General features: G+C 42.3%; 1 non-coding gene across 1 annotated transcript; it reads left to right on the top strand.

The window, feature by feature from the left end:
• The first annotated feature begins 2,727 nt into the window (after positions 1–2,727).
• LOC121140068 lies at positions 2,728–2,832 on the top strand. The gene has a single exon (XR_005876908.1). It is a non-coding gene; the product is annotated as a U6 spliceosomal RNA (small nuclear RNA).
• The last annotated feature ends 18,573 nt before the right edge of the window (positions 2,833–21,405 follow it).

The raw sequence follows: 21,405 nt of genomic DNA on the forward strand, positions 1-21,405 counted from the left end.
TGCCAACTCGTACAGCCACTTTGGAAAGCAGTATGGAGATTCCTCAGAAAAATGGGAATCAATCTACAACAAGACCCAGCAATTCCACTCTGAGGCATATCTCCAAAAGAGGCAAATTCATACAACAAGGATGTCTGTTCCACTATGTTCATAGCAGCATTATTTGTAATAGCCAGAATCTGGAAGCAACCTAGATGCCCCTCAACTGAAGAGTGGATAGAGAAAATGTGGTACATTTACACAATGGACTATTACTCAGCAGAAAAAAAATGGTATCATAAAATGTGCAGGTAAATGGATTGCACTACAAGAAAACATCCTGAGTGAGGTGACCCAGTCACAAAAAGACAAACATGGTATGTAGGCACTCATATATGGATTTTAGACATGGATCAGGATAGTGCCAGTCTGCACTACCACTGACAGAGAGTCTGGGAAACAGGAAAGAACCTAAGACAGATATGCATTGTACCCCAGAGAAGTGGAATGAGGCAAGGTCTTCAGAATAGATTGGGAACACGGCAAAGGGTGGGGGGTGGGAGTTTGGAAGAATAGAGGGAGAGAAGAGGACGATATAGTAGGTCATGGGGGAACAGGAAGGTTGAGTGGGGGGTAAAATAGGGGGAAGAGGGAATCGTAGGTTAGAAGACAGATCTAGCACCAGTGAGACCTCTAGTGATCTAAAAGGATGACACCAACTGGCAAGCTAAGCAATAGTTGAGAATCCACCTTGAATGCCCATTCCTGATAATGAACTTGATGTCTATAAGCATCCTGGAGCCTTCATCCAGTGACTGATGGAAGCAGAGGCAAACCCCCACAGTTAAACACTGAATTGAACCCATGGAACCCAGTGACAGAATGAGAGGAGCGATGAGCAAAGAATGGGCTGGCAAAACCAGCAGAGACAGCAGATCTGAACAGGGGAAAGCTCTGGAACCCCAGACTGACAGCTGAGATGCCAGCTTGGGACTGATCCAGACCCCATGAGTGTGAGAGTCAGTGAATAGACCTGGACAACCTATGGTGTGCTCAGCAGTGGTTCAGTGATTACCCCTGGCATACTTACAGACTTCGTGTGTCCATAACACAAAGGGGGATGCTCTCTCAGCCTTGACTCTTAGGGGAGTGCCTGAACCCTGCCCTGAATGAAATGACAGTCTCTATGTGAAAGGAACTGGCAATAGGGTGGGAGGCTGGGAGGGATGGTGGAAGGGGTGAGGGAGGAGGGGAGGGAGAGGCAACTGGGTTTGACATGTTAAGCAAGCTATTTAAAATGAAAATAATAAAACAAAAAACAAAAAAGAGAAGACAAAGTTGGAAGGGATTGGGGATAGGGATTGATATGGATGGAGATGGGGAGGAGTGGAGGGTGAATGTGATCAAAATCTACTGTGTGTCTGGATAAAATTCTCAGAGAATTATTAAGTAATTCTAAGAATATTATATTTGTAGTCATTTTGGACGGCTCTGATGGGACAGGTATTCAGGAGTCACAGAATACTATGTTTTGGAGCCAAGGACTACCACAGGCCCCAGTAAGCATAGCATCTTACATCCCTGCCTCAGGGAAAGGCTTCCCCAGTATATGGGCTCTTCTCCAGCAGGAGAGGGTCATCCAGCTGGGGATGTTTTTGCCCGGTATAGCAGGTTTGCTCCCACAGAAGGTTTCCCGGGGGATGAAACTGCTACAGTTCAGCTCTGCTCCAGGGAGAGTGGAGAGATGAGTGTAACAACTCCACTCTGCCAATGGAAGGTTTCCCCAACAAAAGTGTTATAGCCCTGCTCGCTCTGCTCTGCTCTGCCCAGCGTCGTCTCTGCTCTGATGCAAAAGACAGTCTTCACCCAAAGCTCATCTAAGGGGCTTATAGGAAGGGAAGAATCCAGGAGAGTGGCTGCCCTCTGCCAGAGTGGCAGAGGACACCTGAGTAGCAGGAACAGCCACAAGCTAAACAGACACAGGGTTTATATAGGGCTACCAGGGTGGGGACTGTTTAGATTTCAATGCTGAGCTCAGATTAGCTATAGTTCCTGCTCAAGGACTGGTTAGTTTTCTGCACAGGGTTAGGTTCAGATTTGGCTCTGGTTTTAGTGCCAGGGTGTATTTCTTTCACTTGCTCTGATTCCAGGAACAAAGTGTGTTTCCTTGCCACTGCCTTCAGGGTCAGGGTACATTTCTTTGGTTCTGGTTGCAGGGCCAAAGTGTGTTTCTTTGGCCTTCGCCTTTTCCCTACAATATTTAAAAAGAATAATGCAAGGTTCAAGTGCAGTGCAAATCCCCATCTCCATGGCCCCTCCCAATAAAACACCACCAATAAAAAGAGTACAGGAAGAACATTCATCTCTGACTTACACACACACACACACACACACACACACACATGCACACAGATATGTACCCACAATCTCTCCCACTTTATTTCCTATTTCAATGACAAAGTAACTCTGAATTACAAAGGTGCCTTCAGGGATTTCACTGATGGACAAATCCTTCCAGTGCCTCAGGAAAGGAGCTTTTGAATTTGATGTGAAATTGACACTGTGAGGTCTAGGAGAAGGCTAGACAATAGTGGCAATAACTGAAGGTCGTGTGCTTCCTGTGCACAAAGTCTGCACAAAGCACCTTGTGCTTTCATCGTATTTATTCTTCATTGAACTATGTCAGATAGGGGCATTCTTTTCCCCATTTCTGGAAGCTGGAAAGGGTAAGGAGCTTGCTCCACCCAGACACAAGACGCAGTGCATATACTAAAAATTGTAACAATACAGAAAAGATTAGCATGGCCCCTGCGCGAGGATGACATGCAAATTCGTGAAGCGTTTTTAAATTTGAACAATCGATTTGGAGTCTTTGTGGCCAGAGGACAGTTTGTTGAATTTGATGACACAAATAAGTATAACGGATTCTCTTTTGGATCTTTTTAGAAGCCAAAATAAATCCGCAGGCCTCCAGAAGCTCCTGTAGCTCTGCAAAGGCTATGTAACATTGTCTTTATTCGGCCGCAGCCAAAAGAATATCATCCATGTAGTGGATAATGTAAAGATCAGGGAACTTAGGTCTGAGTGGATCTAAACAGGCAGCTACATAAATCTGGCATATAGTTGGACTATTAGCCATCCCTTGGGGGAGCACCACCCATTGGAAGCGAAGGGCAGGCTCCCTAAAGTTAATCGCAGGAAGGCTAAAAGCAAACTGTAGACTATCTTGAGAATGCAAGGGAATAGAAAAGAAGCAATCCTTCAAATAAATGACAATCAAATGCCAGTCTCTAGGAATGGCCACAGGCAAGGGCAAGCCAGGCTGGAGTGCCCCCATAGGATGCATGGTCGCATTCACGGCCCTCAAGTCTTGTAGTAACCTCCATTTCCCTGAAGATTTTTAATTACAAATATCGGGGTATTCCAAGGGGACGTGGAAGGAACCAAATGACCCACCTCCAATTGTTCTTGAACTAGCTGGGGAGCCACCCTTTGTTTGAAACTCTGCTGGTAAGTGCCACTCTTCCACCCATACCGGATCATCCGATAGCCATGTGATGGGTATGAGAGCTGGTGGCACAACAGTGACCTTCATCAAAAATGACCAAAACCCTTCCTATCTCCCAGAGCCCTGGTCTCCAAAGGGAGGGATGCCACAGGGCAAACCGCTCCCTGTTCTAGTTTACCTAGTTCCCTAACCGGACTCCAGCCCCTCCCTTGCATCATCTGGGGGACCCTGCTTTTGGACTTGCATGCCTGGGTGGTGAGAACCACTCCCATTTCTTGCATGAGGTCCCGTCCCCAGAGGTTAATAGGGAGGCCAGACAAAACATATGGCTGAAAAAGCCCTGTGTGGCACTCAGAGTCTTGCCACTTTAGGATTCAGAGGCTTTTTTGGGTTACAGCCAGTCCTATTCCCTGGAGGGTCACTGTCACTTCCTCTTTCGGCCAGGCGAGGGGAGGGGGGCAAAATTTATCTGATAGGACAGAAATGTCCTTCCCAGAATCTAAGACGCCCCTAAAGAACTTGCCTTCTATACGTAATGTAAGCTGGGGGCGGTTCTCCATAGTGGCTACCCAAAATGCTGCTGGGCCGGTACTTCCAAAACCTTGGTTGCCCCTTTTCTCTTTAATTTTCGAGCCGCGCAAGGAGCTGTAGGGAGGAGGAGTTACTGAACAATCTGTTCTCCTGCTGGGATGGCAACAACCCCACTGGGATGGCAACAACCCCACTGCCCACTGATGTCATTATTTTAATCTCACCCTCACTTTCCTGGTCGATAACACCCGGATGTACTTAGATGCCTCAAAGAATAGTACTGGACCTTCATGGGGCGGAGCCCTCCTCCAGTTTCCCTGAATATTATTAGCAGGAAAGAAATTTCCCTACTGGTCAGTTTTAGAGTTGTAATCATTGGCCCAATGATATCCCCTTCGGCAACGGTAGCATAAGCCAGGTCTCTTGAGACCCGTACTACTATTTTGAGGGCACTCTCTACGGAAGGGTCCCTCCCTACTGCAGCTGAAACATGTTTTTCTCCCTCCCAGCGTAGGTCTTTCTTTCCCCACTTGGGGCCGAATAGCAGCAGCTAACACTTGGCCCTGGATGAAGTTCCCATCAATGTCCCTACACATCTGGATATAGTCATTTAGACTTTTATTTCGATAGGGGTGAAGGGCTTCCTTACAATATTTATTTGCATTTTCAAAAGCCATCTGCTTGATGACTAGCATCGCAGGCCCAATGCCCCCAAATATTCTTTCTGCTATCTGACTGAGACGGTCTATGAAGTCTTGAAAAGGTTCGGAGAGTCCTTGAAGGACTTTGGACACATGATCCCCTCCTTCCTTGGAAGGCAATGCTTTCCAAGCCCCTTGGGCCGCTGCTGCCACTTGGGCATAGACTGCGATGTCATATTGCATTTGTTGCTGGATGGTGGCATATTGACCACTCCCGGTAAGCATCTCCACATTTCTCTGGGGCTGTCCATCCTGTGCATTTCTTTGGGCTGTCTGGCTAGATCTTTCCTGAAACTCACCCCTCCAAATCAAATAACCTCCCCCAGATAGAGTTGCTCGGCAAAGCTGCTGCCAATCACTAGGTGTCAAGTTAAGAGGCACAAAAGATTCCATTAAAGAAAGTGTAATGTGAGCCTTTGCTCCATAATTTAAAGTTGCCTCCTTAAGTTGTTTTATATCTTTAAATCTTAAAGGGTTATGACGCTGAATGGCCTGCCAAGAATTGTTCGGGTTGGGAGCTTCCATTAACAGGGCCACCACCTCCTTTGTGTCTTCCATCGAGGTCCAAGAAGGACTGGGTTATATCATAGGAGGAGTCCCTTATTGTAAAGAGAAGCTTTATCCTTTGATCTGCATCAGTCCCAAATAAACACACAGGAGGCTATATTCATTATGAAGCTGTTGGCCTTGCTTTTTTCTAACTGGCTAGCTCTGACTTAAGTATTTACCCCATAATTGTTAATCTATGTATTTCTCTTACCGGAGAGGTTTCCGGGCTTCCTACCCCAATGGCGTTACATCTCAACTCTCTGTGTTTCTCCTTCCCAGAGTTCTCCTGGACTCCTAGTTCCTCCTATCTTGGTTCCCTATAGGCTCAACAGTACTTTATTGACAAATGCACAGGACTTCGCCCAACACTTATTTCAGAGTATGGAGAAGGGTTTCTCTCCCTGTCCTGTCTTTTCTTAATTTGAGTCTTTTTTAGTTCTTTTTTAAGGGCCACGATCTCAAGTCTGAGTCTGAGCTACTTCCATTTTCTAGGTCTGACAGAGAATAATATAATCGATTCTGACCGGAGTCCTTCTTTTTGGGTCGTGCCTGGAGATCTCTATCCATTTTTTTGTTGTTGCTAAGAGACTCCTCCTCATCCTCACTAACAATGGAGCCTCTAGTTTCAGTCAGGGTCTCTTCAGAAAATTCATCCTCACTCTCTGCCCCTGAATTCAAGGAGGCTTGAGTCTCAGTCTCTTGTTACTCCAAAAAAGCCTCTTTTTATCCTGAACTACCTGGTGGTAACAAATCTTATCTGTCAAAAGTGCACCCCTCACTAATTTCCATAAGGAGAATGTGGTAGGGAGCAAGGACTCAGAACACTCTTTTCATAAAAGTCTATGAAGATCACAGAGAACCTCCTCCCAATCTGGGATATTTAAGCTTCCCCCAGTAATAAATCATGGACTCGCTCGTTCGATCAACTTTAGAAAGCCTTCTAGGGTTTTAGACTTGACTGCAGTCCCATGTCCTTTAAGTAACTTTTTAAATTGATACTGTAATGATTCTAGCTTCCTGGAACTATTCCCCATCATTTGTTAACCCCGTCCACTTACCTTGCTTTCACGATCTTGGAGGGACCTCCAATTGCCGTGTCCACTGAGCAGCCTGTGTCCGAGAATGTGCGGAGGGTGTCAGGGATTGAGAATACATAGACCCGAAGGCTCCTCCAGAAGCCTCTCTTTTATTCCTACTCTGGCTGATTATTATATACCCTGACACCAGAGTTGGAGGTGGGTGGGTCTGAAGAGGCAGATAGTCTTTGGAAAAGGGCTAGGACAGGGCGGTTCCTGTGGGCCAGCCCTTTTCAGGAACTTATTGCCCCAGGCATTGTATTGTTTTTAGTAAACATGTTTTTAGTAAACATTGTCTTACAGCTGCCTACTCCCAGGCTGATGGGGAAGTGGGTCTCTGCTCAAGGTCTGGTGTCCCCAGAAGTCAGGGTATCCATTGCTTTTCTTATCAGTGTATCAATCTACCTCACAGAAGCCACCTAAGGAAGGAAAGTTTACTTTGGATCACAGTCCCATAGCACAAGTCATTCATGGTGGGTGGCGGAAAAAAAACTACTTACCACATATAAAGGAAACTTTAACAGAATGACAGCTGAATTCTTAATGGAAACAATGGAAGGGCCAGGAGCAATGTATTTTAGACATAGAAAATTATGACTGATGTCATAAATTAAGTTACCCAGCAAAACTATATGCCATGAATCGAAGCAGAAAGAACAAATTTTCATGATATTGACAGCCTAGAAATTTTACGACTTGTCTACAGACCTAAAAAGTATTGCATGGTGTACTTGTTACCACCGTGTCCATACCTGTTAGTCAGTTGAAGAATATTAAGGTGGTTTTCATTTCCTAGCTACTGTGAATAGAGTTGAAATGAACTTGAATGAGCAAATATCTGTGGAGCAGGACATCAAGTCCTTTGCACCAATGTCAAAGAGTGTTTCAGCTGGATTATGTGCTGGATTAATATTTTTGGTATTCTCCACCTGATTTCCAAATTGAATGGAGCAGTTTGTTATCCTACTGACATTGAATGAGGGTTTCTCCCTCATTCCTCTCCAGCATTCATTGTCAATTGTTTTGTTGGTCTCAAATAATTTACATATTTTATATAACCATATATATATATATGTATACTTGTATATATTTATATCTGCTGTGATAGTTGAGCTGACAATGATGCCTCCAATTGTCAAAGCAATTAATGAATAGAATCACATGAAACTGGAAATCTTATCCATGGCAAAAGACACCATCATTCTGAGACAGTTTACAGAGTGGGAAACAGCCAATACCAGTTATACATGGGAGAGAGAGAGGGTTAGTGTCTGGAATATATAAAGAACTACAAATTTAAAAAAAGACACCAAGTAAACAAGTACCTCAAGTAAAAACAAGGAAGGATAAAACTAAATAGACTTCTCAAAAGATGAAACACAAATAACTTAAAAGTCAACAGCTATAGCCATTGGGGTAATGGAAATGGAAATTACTTTGAATTTCGACTTACTCGAGTAAGATTGGCCAAAATCAGTGAATCAAATGACTTCCCATGATAGTGAGAATGTCAGGAAGAGGGACATTTATTCATTGCTGGTGGGAGTGCAAACCTGTACCACCACTGTGGAAATCACTGGAGGGGTTTCTCAGAAAGCTTAAAATGGATCTACCATAAGATCCAGCTATACTACTTTTCAGCATATACTCAAATGACTCTACATCCCACTACAAAAACACTAGCTCAATCACATATTTTGTTATTCTATCTGTAATAGACAGAAATTGGAAACAGATTAACTGACCAACAAGTAATAAAGGCAAAAAGAAAATGTGGTACATTTCTGCAATGGAATATTATTCAGCTGTTAAGAAAGGCTAAATTGCTGGGCAGTGGTGGCCCACACATTTAATTCCAGCACTTTGGAAGGAGAGGCAATAGGGTCTCTATGAGTTGAAGACCAGCTTGGTCTATAGGAGGTAGTTCCAGGACAGGCTCCAAAGCTACAGAGAAACGCTGCTTGAAAGAAAAAAGGAAACAAACAAACAATAAAACAAACTTATGGAATTTTCAGGAAAATGGATGGAGCTTGAAATAATTATTAGCCAGAAAGAGAAAGATAAATATTGCATATTTCCTCTTATAGGTGGCTGTTAGCTTTTAAGATTACATGTATTTTTCAATCCAAATAACAGTAGAGGTCAGGTAGCTAATAAGGGACCAGAGTGGAGGGGGGGATCTTCAAAAGAAGGGAAAATGTAAAGTTCTGAATTGTTAACAGAACACTAGAAGGCCTGAATAGGAACTGGTATGGGAAGGCAAGGTAAAGAGGGAATCAGGCAGACACCTGGAACTACTACAACAGGTATTTTGTAAGTCATAAGGAACTTGATTATGGTGGAAGCTTTCAAAATTCTTACTTTGTCTTTAACTTTAGGCTTGTTTTATTTTGTTTTGTTGTTGTAGTTGTTCTCTGTGTCTGTGTGTGTGTGTGTGTGTGTGTGTGTGTGTGTGATAAGAGACACAGAGAAAGTGGGAACATAAATTTATGTGGGAAGAAAAGTGAAGAGGAACTGGGAGGAGTCAGGGGTGTGGAAAGTCCTAGTGTACAAATGGGCAGTGGGAGCCCATTCCCCATAGAGGGATACTTTCTCAGCCTAGACACTTATTAATGTTTTATATTTTAAATGAGAAACAATAATATTTTGCATATCATTTCAGTTCCTTCTCCCTTCCATCCTCCCATGCCTCCCATCGAACCACCATCCACTCCTCCCCTTCCCTGTTCCCACTTCCCATACACTCCACAGGGAGAGTGAAACCTTTCATTGGGGATCATCAAAGTCTATCACATCATTTGGGGCAAAGCCTAGGTCCTCCCCATGTATTTAGACTGAGAGAGTATTCCTCCATGGGGGAATGGGTTCCCAAAGTCCATTTGTGCACTAAGAATAAATACCGGTTGTAGAGAGAAGGCTTTTCCTTGCCAGCCGCTTTGGTTTTTCCCCACCAGTCACCTGGGCTCTGCCGCATATAGTCCCCAAATAACACACAAGACGTTGTATTATTAAGCTGTTGTCCTTGTTTGTTTCTTATTGGATAGCTCTGACTTAAGTATTTACCTCATAACTGTTAATCTAAGTATTCCTCTTATCAGAGAAAAGTTCTGAACTTCTTACCCCTATGGCAGCTACATCTTGACTTCCTGTGTTTCTCCTTCCCAGAGTTCTCCTCAACTCTTAATCCCACCTATCTTGCTTCCCTATTGGCCAACAGTGCTTTATTGACATATACACAGGACTTCCCCATCAACCGGTTCCACTGCAAGAGGCCCCATAGACTGCCCAGACCTCCTAACTGTCACCTAAGCACAGGGGCCTGGGTTCGGTCCTATGCTGGTTACCCAGTTAACTTGCTGTGGGTTCATCAGCTCCCACTTCCTCATGTTAGCCTTTTCTGTGGGTTTCCCCAGCCTGGTCTTGACTCCTGTGATCATCACTCCTCCCTCTATACAACTGGATTCCAGGAGTTTGGATGTGCTTAGGTGTGGATCTTTGCTTCTGCTTCTGCTTATTGGATGAAGGCAATAGGATGGCATTTGAGGTAGGCTTTAGTGTCATTATAGGGGAAGGGCATTTAAGGTAGTCCCTCCCCTAATACTTAGATTCTTATTTGGGGGTAATACCTGTGGATTTTTGGACACAACCCTAGTGCCAGATTTCTCTTTAAAGCGATAATGGCTCCCTCTATTAAGGTATCTATTTTCTTGCTCTCCACTATTCATCCCCTAACTCAATCTTTCTGATCCCTCATGTTCTACCCTTCCCCTTCTCCCCTCTCCCCTTCCCCCTCCTCCCTCCCATGTGCTCTCAATTTATTTAGGAGCTCTTGTCCATTTCCCCTTCTCTGGGGGCCTTTGTATGTCTCTCTTAGACTTCTCCTGGTTTCTTAGCTTCTCTGGAGGTGTGGATTATTAGCTAGTAATCCTATGCTCTATGTCTAATATCCATATTATGTGAGTAAGTACACATTATGTTTGTCTTTCTGTAACTGGGGTTACCTCACTATGGATGGTTCCTTCTAGTTCCATCCATTTGCTTGCTAATTTCAAGATTTCATTGTTTTTTTTTTTCTGCTGCTGAGTAGTATTCCATTGTGCAAATGTCTCACATTTTCTCTATCCATTCTTCCATTGAGGGACATCAAAGCTGCTTCAAGGTTCTGGCTATTACAAATAATGTTTCTATGAACATAGTTGAACAGATGTCCTTGTTGTATGAATATTCATCTTTGGGTATATGTCTAAGAGTGGAATTGCTGGATCTTGTGGTAGACTGATTCCCATTTTCCTGAGAAAATGCCATACTGTTTTCCAAACTGATTGTGCAAATTTACATTTCCACCAGCAATGGAGGAGTGTTCCCCTTTCTCTTCACCCTCTCCAGCATAAATTGTTGTTGGTGTTTTTGATTTTAGCCATTCTGATGGGTGTGAGATGGTATCTTACAGTTGTTTTGATTTGTATTTCCCTTATGGCAAAGGGTTGTTTTGGCTATCCTGGGTTGTGTGTTTTTCCATATAAAATTGAGTATTGTTCTTTCAAGGTCTGTGAAGAATTGTGCTGGAATTTTTATGGGGATTGTATTGAATATTTAGGTTGCTTTTGGTAAAAGATTGCCACTTTTACTATGTTGATCCTACCTACTCAAGAGCATGGAAAATCTTTCCATTTTCTTCTATCTTCTTTAATTCATTTCTATAAAAACTCAAAGTTTTTGTCATACACATCTTTAACTTGTTTGGTTAGTGTTACCCCAAGATATTGTATGTTGTTTGTGGCTTGTAAAGAGTGATGTTTCTCTAATTTCTTTATCAGCATATGTATCATCTATATATAGTAGGGCTACTGACTTTTTTAGTTAATCTTGCATTCTGCCACTTTGCTGAAGGTGTTTATCAGCCCTAGGAGTTCCCTGGTAGAACTTTTGGGTGACTCATGCAAACTATCATATAATTTGCAAATAGTAAAAGTGTGACTTCTTCGTTTCTAATTTATATCCACTAGATTTCCTTTTGTTGTCTTATTGCTCTATGTAGAACTTTAAGTACAATATTGAAGAGATATTGAGATAGCGGACGACCTTGTCTTATTTCTCATTTTAGAGGCATCACATTGAATTTCTCTCCATCTAATTGGTTGGCTCTTAATTTGCTGTATATTGACTGTATCATGTTTAGGTATGATTCTGTAGGTATGTATCATGACTGTGGTGCTTAGAATGACAATTGCCCCATAGAACCATATTTTGAATGCTTGTTCCCCAAGCCTTTGGAGAAGATGTGTCACTGGGGGTGTGCTTTGAGGCTTCAAAAACCCATGAAAGTCTCCCTCTCTCTCTCTCTCTCTCTCTCTCTCTCTCTCTCTCTCTCTCTCTGTCTCTCTCTCTCTCTCTGTCTGCAACTTGTGAAATTGTGATTAGATGTGAGCTCTCAGCGACGTCTCCAACAGTCTTCCTTCTTCCATGCTCCCTAGCATGCGGGTAATGGACCAACCCTCTGATACTTAAGCAAGACCCCAATTAAATTTTTTATTTATAAGTACCTTTTGTCGTGGTGTTTCATCACAGCAATTGAACTAGGTCAGTGACGCAGTGGAAGCATGAGCTTTGTCAAATATTCTTCACGTAGGGTGCATTCAACTTTGCCTTCTACTTAGAGTCACTTGGAAAGTAGTTAAATATTTCTTTGTTTAAACGCTCTTACACTATTCAATCACAATCACTAGAAGTAGAATCAAGTCAGCCTTAACCCCTGCCTCCACAAAAAAAAATCAGGCAAACTTGAGAATAGTCGCACTTTACAATAATTTGTAGCGATTCTTTTGTGGACTTTGATTTCAGTAGCTTATATTCCCACAATGGATATAGATCTAACAAGGGTGGAGTTCAGGAAAAGTCATCTTAAAATATGGGAAATTTAGATAACAGCAGAACTTAAGCTTTCTCTTTGTCTCATCCTTCTCCTACCTTAAATGCCCTTCCCTGATAATGTGACTGATGACTACCTTGTATGACATCCTAGAGCCTCCATCCAATAAATAACTGATGGAAGCAGAGGTAGCAACACCCATAGCTAAACACTGAACTGAACTCATGGAAACCAGTTGTAGAGAGGGAGGAGAGATGAACAAAGGAGTCAAGACCAGGGCTGGTGAAACACACAGAAACAGCTGACCTGAACAAGGGGGAATTTATGGACCCCAGACTGATAGCTGAGAGGCCAGTACGGGACTGATCCAGACCCCCTGAATGTGGGTGTCAGTGAGGAGGTCTCGACATTCTTTGGGGCCTCAGTCAATAGATCAGTATTTATCCCTGGCATCGAAATGGAATTTGGGAGCCCATACCACATGCAGGGATGCTCTCTCAGTCTCATACGTGGGGGAGGGTCTAACCCCTGCCCAGGGACGATATGATAGACTTTGGAGATCCCCGTGGAGTTGGGACTGGGTGAATGGGTTTGGGAGATGGAGGAGGAGGTGAATGAGAGGGAGATGGAATTGACATGGGAAGCAAGCTTTTTTCTAATTTAAATTAAAAAAAGGTTAAAAAAACAGCCTGAATATCCTTTCTCCTGAGGTTCTTTACATAGCAATCCCAGTTCCCTCACCCACCCGTCCTTCCATTTTCCTGACCAATCCCCAATCCCACCCCCATCCACTCTTCAGGGAGGGTGTGGCCTCCCATGGGGGATTTCCTGAGCATATTGGGAGCATGGGGGTGGGAGTAGGAAGGTAGTAGAAAGAGGAGGAAAGAAGGGGAGAGGGGAAGAGAACATGAGGAATCAGGAAAGTCGAGTTGGGCGAACAGAGAAGGAGAGCAAGAAAAGAGATACATTAATAGAGGGAGCCCTTACAGGCTTATTGAGAAAGCTGGCACTAGGCAAATCGCCAGAGACACACAAGGACGACCCCAACTAAGAATCTAAGCAATAGTGGAGAGGCTACCTTAAATAAGACTTTCACTTGGAACAAATTTTCATTAAGTCACCTTCTTTGTCTAACTATATCAAACCTAAGCATAAAATCTTATATTTTATGCTTCCTAGATTTGCATATTTACACTCTCATTTTATAATAAAGTTACATTGAATAAATTTATATGTTTTGAAAAATTTTAAAGATTTTTTTAAATTTTGCTTTGTTTTTTAAAGACATGGTTTCTTGTTATAGCTCTGGCTATCCTGGAACCCTCTTTGTAGACAAGGCTGGCTTCAAACTCACCAAGATCCACCTGTCTCTACCTCCCAAGTGCTATGATTAAAGGAGTGTGCCACCCCTCCCAGATTAAAAGAATTTTTATGTGATTGTCTGTATGAGCATACACCATGTGTTAACAGGTATGCACAGGGGCTGCAATATGTTGTGGGCTCCCCTGAAGCTCGAGTTGTAGATAGTTATGAGATTCACAACATGGATGCTGGGGAAACAGGCTTCAGTTTTCCACAAGAGCAGCAAACACTCTTAATCTTTGAGCCGTAACTCTAGCCCTTTTAGCTAATTATCTGTCTTTTTCATAAGAATCTCAACCATGAAACTACAATGGCTGAGAAGAAAAAATTTCTCTCGTCCTTTATAAAACATATATACTGTCTAAATGCAAATTCATCTTAATAAGTTACAATTTTTGGAAGGCATGATGCTTTCCTAAGACAAATGTTTAAATGTGTGCTGTGGTTTTAAGATCTTAAAGCTAACAGGGTGCAAGCTCTTTGTCCATGAAAAGGATTCATGTATCTGAGACTTCTGATGTAATGAATTCTTCCCATGATGCACATTAACACATACACGTATACAGATGCAGGCTTCTTTAACTGCATGCTAGTGGAGTCAGGAGGAAAAATCAATGAACTTTTCTTACTTCTAGCATTAGAACAAATTTTATATTTAATAGTCACTGGTGAGTAATACTGAAATGTCATTTTCTATAGATTTACCTTGCAATAAACATGATGGGGAACATATCTTTCTTTAAGAGCTACAGCAAACCTATTGATGTGGTTTTCAAACAACTGAATATTCAGTGTTTTAACTAGTTATATTCATTTTATATTTTCAAATTTTAGTGAGGAGACATGTCACTTATCATGGAATACTAAACACAAGTACAGTTCTATTCATCAACAATCTGTATTCTTTTCATGTAAAAAGTAACCCTTATTTCTCAATTTTCTATTCTGAAATCTGCATAATTCTCAGACTGAATTAGCCTGGGTATTCATGTTGCCAGGGTGATTTCCAACCATGTTGTGCCCTTTGCTTTCTCCTTATCTCTTACTTTTAAATCTTTGCAGTCAATATTAGAAAGCAAAAAGGAAGAAAAGGATGTTTTCTCATAGTTTCTTCTTCACAGAAATAACCATATAAAACCCTTTCTATATATGAAATGTAGGGGAAGAATCAGTGGCTTGAGCTTTCAAAATTCATTTTCTAAAATGTACATTCTTATATTGTCTAATTTTAACAAGCATAGATCTCACTGTAGCATGAATTCTCATGTCAAAACTCAAACAAAAAATGCAATATTCCATCAGTTTATAGCAGGGACCCATTTGACTAACAACAGTCTTGCATTTGGACTTTGTTTTCTAAAACTGAATACACAGTCACCGTTAAAATGAGCATTTTGTGGAAACTTCTATTCTTTAACACATCTTTAATTAATTATTTGAAAACTTAATACATTGTAGTTTTATTTTATTTATCCTCTTCCACTATCTATTTCAAGATCTACTCCCTAGTCAATATCCATCCAACTTTGTGTCTTCATATTTAAAAAGTCCAAGTCCCATTAGAGCTGTCTATGTACTTGTAGGTATGTGGCAGTCTAATGAAGAGTGTTAGATTTACAAGGGGAAGACTCTTAAAGAAAACTAATATTTAATTTTAAAATTATAAAATACTAAAGATATTATAATTAGGCCTTAACCCTGAAGTACAAATAATCTTAAATCAATACATGAGAAATTTGGAATAGAGCACATAAGGTATTTCCCAAGCACACTTTCCCTGGACTTGCTTATATACTAGGTTTTTGGCTGTTTATAAGACAGACTGATTACTTATTCAACTTTTTCACAATTGTTCATTAAATATTCAGTATTTACCCCAAGCTGGCCTAGGTGTGAGGAAGCACTATGTATGCTCAATATATATTTTTGAAGGAGAGACACATAGAAACAATATATTGAGCCAAGGATCTAATGAAATGGCGGTTATACAAGTGGCCATAACACAGTCTAAGTGAAGAATCATCAACATCTCTGTTGGAAAAGTTACATTTGAGTTCAATGTTGAAATCAAGCATTCTCAGTAAAAAGGTGATGGGTAATTTCATGGAGGGGATTAAGGATGTGACACTGAAAACATTGTAGGAAGCTTAGCAGGACCTTGTTTCTCAGAAGGAATGTATAGTTATGCAATTAACAGTACCCTTGATGGCAACCAGAGCTTCTGAAATCAGGTTAAGGAATTTGAAATTCATTTAGATCAAGACAATAATTAAAATGAGGAAGCAAACACATCAATTCTAAGACAAATGTCAAATTTTCATATGCATGTAGAAAATAAAATCCTTGTTATTATCTGGAAATGTATATTTTATGAAGTGTGATTTGGAGTGCAACAACAGAAAGGAAATAGTTTTATGAAAGAAAATATTCCACATATCAAAATTTGTGCACTACAAAAATTATATGCACACAGAAAAATTTGTAGTATTAATGCTTATGTTAGAAATGAAGATACTGTACCTTCCACTCTTAGGCATATACCAAAAAGATGCCCATTGGTACAACAAGGGCATATGCTCCACTATGTTCATAGCAGCATTATTTGTAATAGCCAGAACATGGAAGCAACCTAGATGCCCCTCAACTGAAGAGTGGATAGAGAGAGTGTGGTACATTTACACAATTGAGTACTATTCAGCGGGGAAAAAATGAATCTTGTAATTTGCAGGTAAATGGATGGCACTAGAAGAAAACATCCTAGGTGGGGTTACCCAGTCACAAAATGACAAGCATGGTATTTACTCACTCATATATGGATTTTAGGTGTGAATCAGGGGAGTGCCAGCATACAATCCCACTACCAGAGAGTCCTGGAAACAGAACCTTCATCCAGAGACTGATGGAAGCAGAGGAAGACACCCACAGTTAAACACTGAACTGAACTCCTGGAATCCAGTGACAGTTAGGGAGAAATTATCAGCAAAGGAGTTAAGACTGGGTTGATTTAACTCACAGAAACAGTTGACCTGAAAAAGGGGGAGTTCTTAGACACCAGATTGATGTCTGTGTGGAAAGCATGGGAGTGACTCAGACCCCCTGAATGTGGGTGTCAGTTAGGAGGCCTAGGTAATCTATGGGGCCTAGCATAGTATTTATCCCTGGCGTACAAATAGACTTTGAGTGCCCATCCCAGAATGAGGGATGCTTTCTCAGCCTGGACTCTTGGGGGAGGGCCTATGCCCTACCCTGGATGAAATGATAGACTATGGACATCCTCCATGGGGGGCCTCACCCTCCATGGGGATCGGAGTAGAGATTGGGTGGGGGACTGGGGGGCCTGGTTGGGAGGATGGAGGAGGAGGGGAGGGAGAGAGAGCTGGGATTGACATGTGAAACAAGCTTGTTTCTAACTTGTAGGAGTCAATGCCACAAAGCTACCCGCCCAACAGGGCAGGGTCAAGGTAGAGATAAAAGGAAGTGAAAGGAAAAGGGGCTTCTCTCTTTTCTCCTGGAAGCCAGCCATGCTTCTAACTCCTGGTATGTGCGATTCTCTCTGATAAATAAATATATTGCTTTCCCTATATAGCCTCGAGTATCGCTATATCTGGTCTCACGGAAGTGGTTTGGAATTACAGCCCACGCCTGGGAAACCGCCTGAAATCGGCATCCCAAGGTGAGTGCTAATTTGCTCCTGCCGCGGCAGCTACATTGCCTCAGTCTCGCCGGGGCCCAGCTGCTGCGAGAGAGGACCCTTCACCACACTCTTCCCACGTGTGCTGTTCCAGCCCGCCCCAGTCGGCCGCTGCGCGTACCTGCAGCTGGACCGCGAATAGAGCAATTGGCCTCTCCATGCGGAGCTGTTTTCCCTTCCCCACAAGCCCTGCTGCCCCGCCGGCCGCTGCCGCCGGCTGCCAAGCTGTTCAGACCCCCCCAGGCCCATCGCCATTGTTCCTCGGGGCCCCTGAGCGCCCCCGGCCACCGCTCCGTGCCCGGAGCTGCCCCCCCCCGCGATCGCTCCACGCCGCCACCGCCGCCGCCACCGCCACCGCCGACCCCTCTGCCGCCCACCCGGCAACGCCACACGTGCTGCTCACAGCCCGCCGCAGCGTCAGGAGCGGCTGCAGACCGCTGCGCGTCCAAGCCGCCGGCACCCTGGCCATCGGTTGCCCGCTCCCCCCACTTTCCCCCTGCCACCGCCCGCCAAGCCGCGCAGAACCGGGGACTCTCGTGCCGGATTAACTCTACATTGCACTGCCTCAGCAGCTACCAGAGCCATTGTAAGCTCCACTGCTGTGCGGTGAATCTGCCTGCCCGAATCTGTTCATTAAGTTTTCACAGGTTCCTTGGGGAGAATCCGATTTTCCGCGAAGAGGTAGCGTTTGGCAGTACACCTCCGCCATCTGCTGGCCAAGCACGGTAACTACAGGTATTTTAATTTGAGATAATAAAGGAGGTGAATTTTTCCAATTTAGGAATCACCGATTGATGGTAAGAACATCTAATTATAACATGGCAGGTAATTTAACACTGCAGGATTTTAGAGATTTCATTAACAATATGATGGATTATGCAGTAAAAGACAATTATGATATTTTTCATATGTATATGTGTGCCATGCTTGTGATTAGTGTATTAATATATATAATCACTTGGAAGAAACATGATCTAATGTTTCAGAAATTAGAGTCAAGAATTCAGGAACAAGTGGATTTGGCTACATTTAATTCAATGTCTACTACATTTATGGTTAAGACTGACTCTAACCAGGTGGAACTTTCCAAATTAGCAGAGTCAATTCAAAAATTAGAGTCAAAAATCCAGGAACAAGTGGATTTGGTTACATTTAATTCAATGTCTACTGCATTTATGGTTAAGACTGAGTCTAATCAGGTGGAACTTTCCAAATTATCAGAGTCAATTCAAAAGTTAGAGTTAAAAATTCAGGAACAAGGGGATTTGGTTAAATTTGACCAGGACAACCTTCGAGACACATTCAATTCGATGTCCACTACATTTATGGCTAAGATGGAATCTAACCAGGAGGAATTTTCAAAATTAGCAGGGTCGATTCAATCTATGTCTGATAATAATGGCAATCTAGCGGATTGAATGTGTTTTCTGGAAGGAAAAATAGATGCCTTTGGAGTTTTTAGGGAGGATGGTATGAAAAGCTTGGAATCTCGTTTAACTGAACAATCCAAAGAGTTAAAACAATCTTTAATGCAGAAAATCCAAGACCTTAATGAACAATCTGAGGACTTGGGACAATTTTTAATGGAGGAAATAGAAGACCTCAATGAACAGTCCAAGGAATTGGAACAATTTTTAATGCAGGAAATACGAGACTTAAAGGATGACATGGTTGCAAAATTTCAATCTTTAGAAGATACATCCTCTGAAATATCAGAAGTGGAGTCAATGGATGCTAGGCCACTAGGAAATAAACGAAATACGGCTACTAGACATCCTAAGGTGGCCTTTCCAGTAACTGTAGTAGAAAGGTCATCATCACGGAGGCACCAATCTGGTTCCACTACACAGAAATGGGAACCTATTCCCATAAAAGATATGAAAACCATTAAAAATGCGATAATGACTTTTGGGGTCCACAGTCCTTATGTAAAACAGTTACTAAGTACATGGGCTACGACCAATAAGATAACTCCCTCAGATTGGAATGATTTAATATCTGCAGTGTTGGACCAGTCTACTCAAATACAGTGGAAAGCTTTGTGGAGACAGGAAGCCAAGGCCCTTGAACTTCAAGGTTTGAAGGATGGCTTTGATGCTTCTGAAAGTAAGATTATGGGGGAGAAGCAATTTTCTGACCCGCAGGTCCAAGCTGGTTATGATGAGCGTACATTTGATTTATGCAAAACAGCAGCACTAAATGCTTTGGATAAGGTTCGTGAACCAGGGGAAAGAGTTGAAGCATATTCAAAAGTGATACAGGGTCCGAGAGAAAGATTCTCTGAATTCTTACAAAGATTATCCAGAGCAGTAGATTTACAAATAACTGATCCTAATATTAGGCGACTTCTTACAGAATCGTTGGCTTATGAGAATGCAAACCCACATTACAAACAGATACTGTGGCCATTAAAGGTAAGATCAGCACCATTGGAGGAATGGGTCTTATATACTAATAATGTTGAGTATGACAATCCAGAGGCAGGAACTTGGATAGGAGAAGCCATTTCTAAAGGATTTAGGAGGAATCAGGATGAAATATGGCCTACCCAAGAGGAGATACCAAATTGGGTTGGGGAAGCAATCTCTAGAAGTTTCAAAAGACATCAAAACTTTAGATGTTTTAATTGTGGTAAAATGGGACATCTGAGTAGGAACTGTAGACAACGCATTCCTAGGAATAATGCTTCTACCAGGAATGTGTCAAACAGAAGGCCTCAACCTCCTGGTCTCTGCAGGAGGTGTGGAAAAGGCCGGCATTGGACAAATGAATGCAGATCCACAACAGATAGACAAGGTAGATCTTTAAAGCCAAAAAACGGATCTCAGGGGCTCAACCGAGCCCCAAAAGAGAGATTATCCGGTCATTCCCAGTGACAGTGGAGGACAGCCTCTCCCAGGACAATTAGAAGATCCACTGCCCATTGTAAATAATACGGCACTGGACAATACATTAGCTCCAGAGGATGAATCAATTACATCAGGAGGAGATACAAAGCATATATTTTGGCAAACTTCTATACAATATCATAGACCCAAGCTACCAGTTAAGGTAAATAATAGGGTGATTTACGGTCTACTGGACACAGGAAGTGACGTCACTATCCTTAATCAGCAGTCCTGGCCACACAACTGGGCTTTAAAAGAGGCTAATGTTCAATTCTTAGGGATTGGAACCCTATCTGAAGTTAAACAGAGTGTTAGATGGATTGACTTTATTGGGCCAGAAGGACAGAGAGGAAGGTTAAAGCCATATGTTGCAGATATTGCTATAAACCTCTGGGGTCGTGATCTACTCCAGCAATGGAATACACAGATTAACATTCCTCCTGTATCAGCTAGGAATTATAGACAAGCTTTTAGTGGTACAAAGAATATAGTAAGGCAATACAGAAAACAGATGCCAAATGTACAGGCTGTACAGATGCAAGATGCTAGTGCCAAACCAACAGAGCAACCAAAAGCTCTACCCTTAAAATGGCTGACAGATGAACCCGTCTGGGTGGGTCAATGGCCTATGACATCTGAGAAGTTAGAGGCTTTGGAGAAGTTAGTTCAGGAACAGTTAGATGCTGGACATATTGAGGAATCAACTAGTGCATGGAATTCACCTGTTTTTGTTGTCAAGAAGAAGTCTGGTAAGTGGAGAATGGTTACTGATCTTAGAGCCATCAACAAGGTAATTCAGCCTATGAGGTCTCTACAACCTGGGATGCCGTTACCTTCTCTAATTCCTAAGGATTGGCCAATTATAGTTATAGACTTAAAAGATTGTTTCTTCACCATACCATTACAAGAAAACGACAGAGAAAAGTTCGCCTTCACGGTACCTACCTATAATAATTCCCGTCCGGTACAGAGATTCCAGTGGAAGGTACTACCTCAAGGTATGTTAAACAGTCCAACTTTGTGTCAATATTTTGTGAATAAACCTCTAGAAATAATTCGTAAAAAATTTCCACGTTCGTTAATATATCATTATATGGATGACATATTATTGTCTGATTCAAATAAGGATACATTGGAAAAGATGTTTGAAGCAGTAAAAGAAACTTTGCCTCGCTGGGGATTACAAATTTCCCCAGAAAAAATGCAAAGAGGAGATTCTATTAACTATTTAGGCTATAAAATAGTTGCTCA

This window comes from Mesocricetus auratus, unplaced genomic scaffold (assembly GCF_017639785.1).
Source record: "Mesocricetus auratus isolate SY011 unplaced genomic scaffold, BCM_Maur_2.0 Super-Scaffold_100003, whole genome shotgun sequence".
Classification (NCBI taxonomy): Eukaryota; Metazoa; Chordata; class Mammalia; order Rodentia; family Cricetidae; genus Mesocricetus; species Mesocricetus auratus.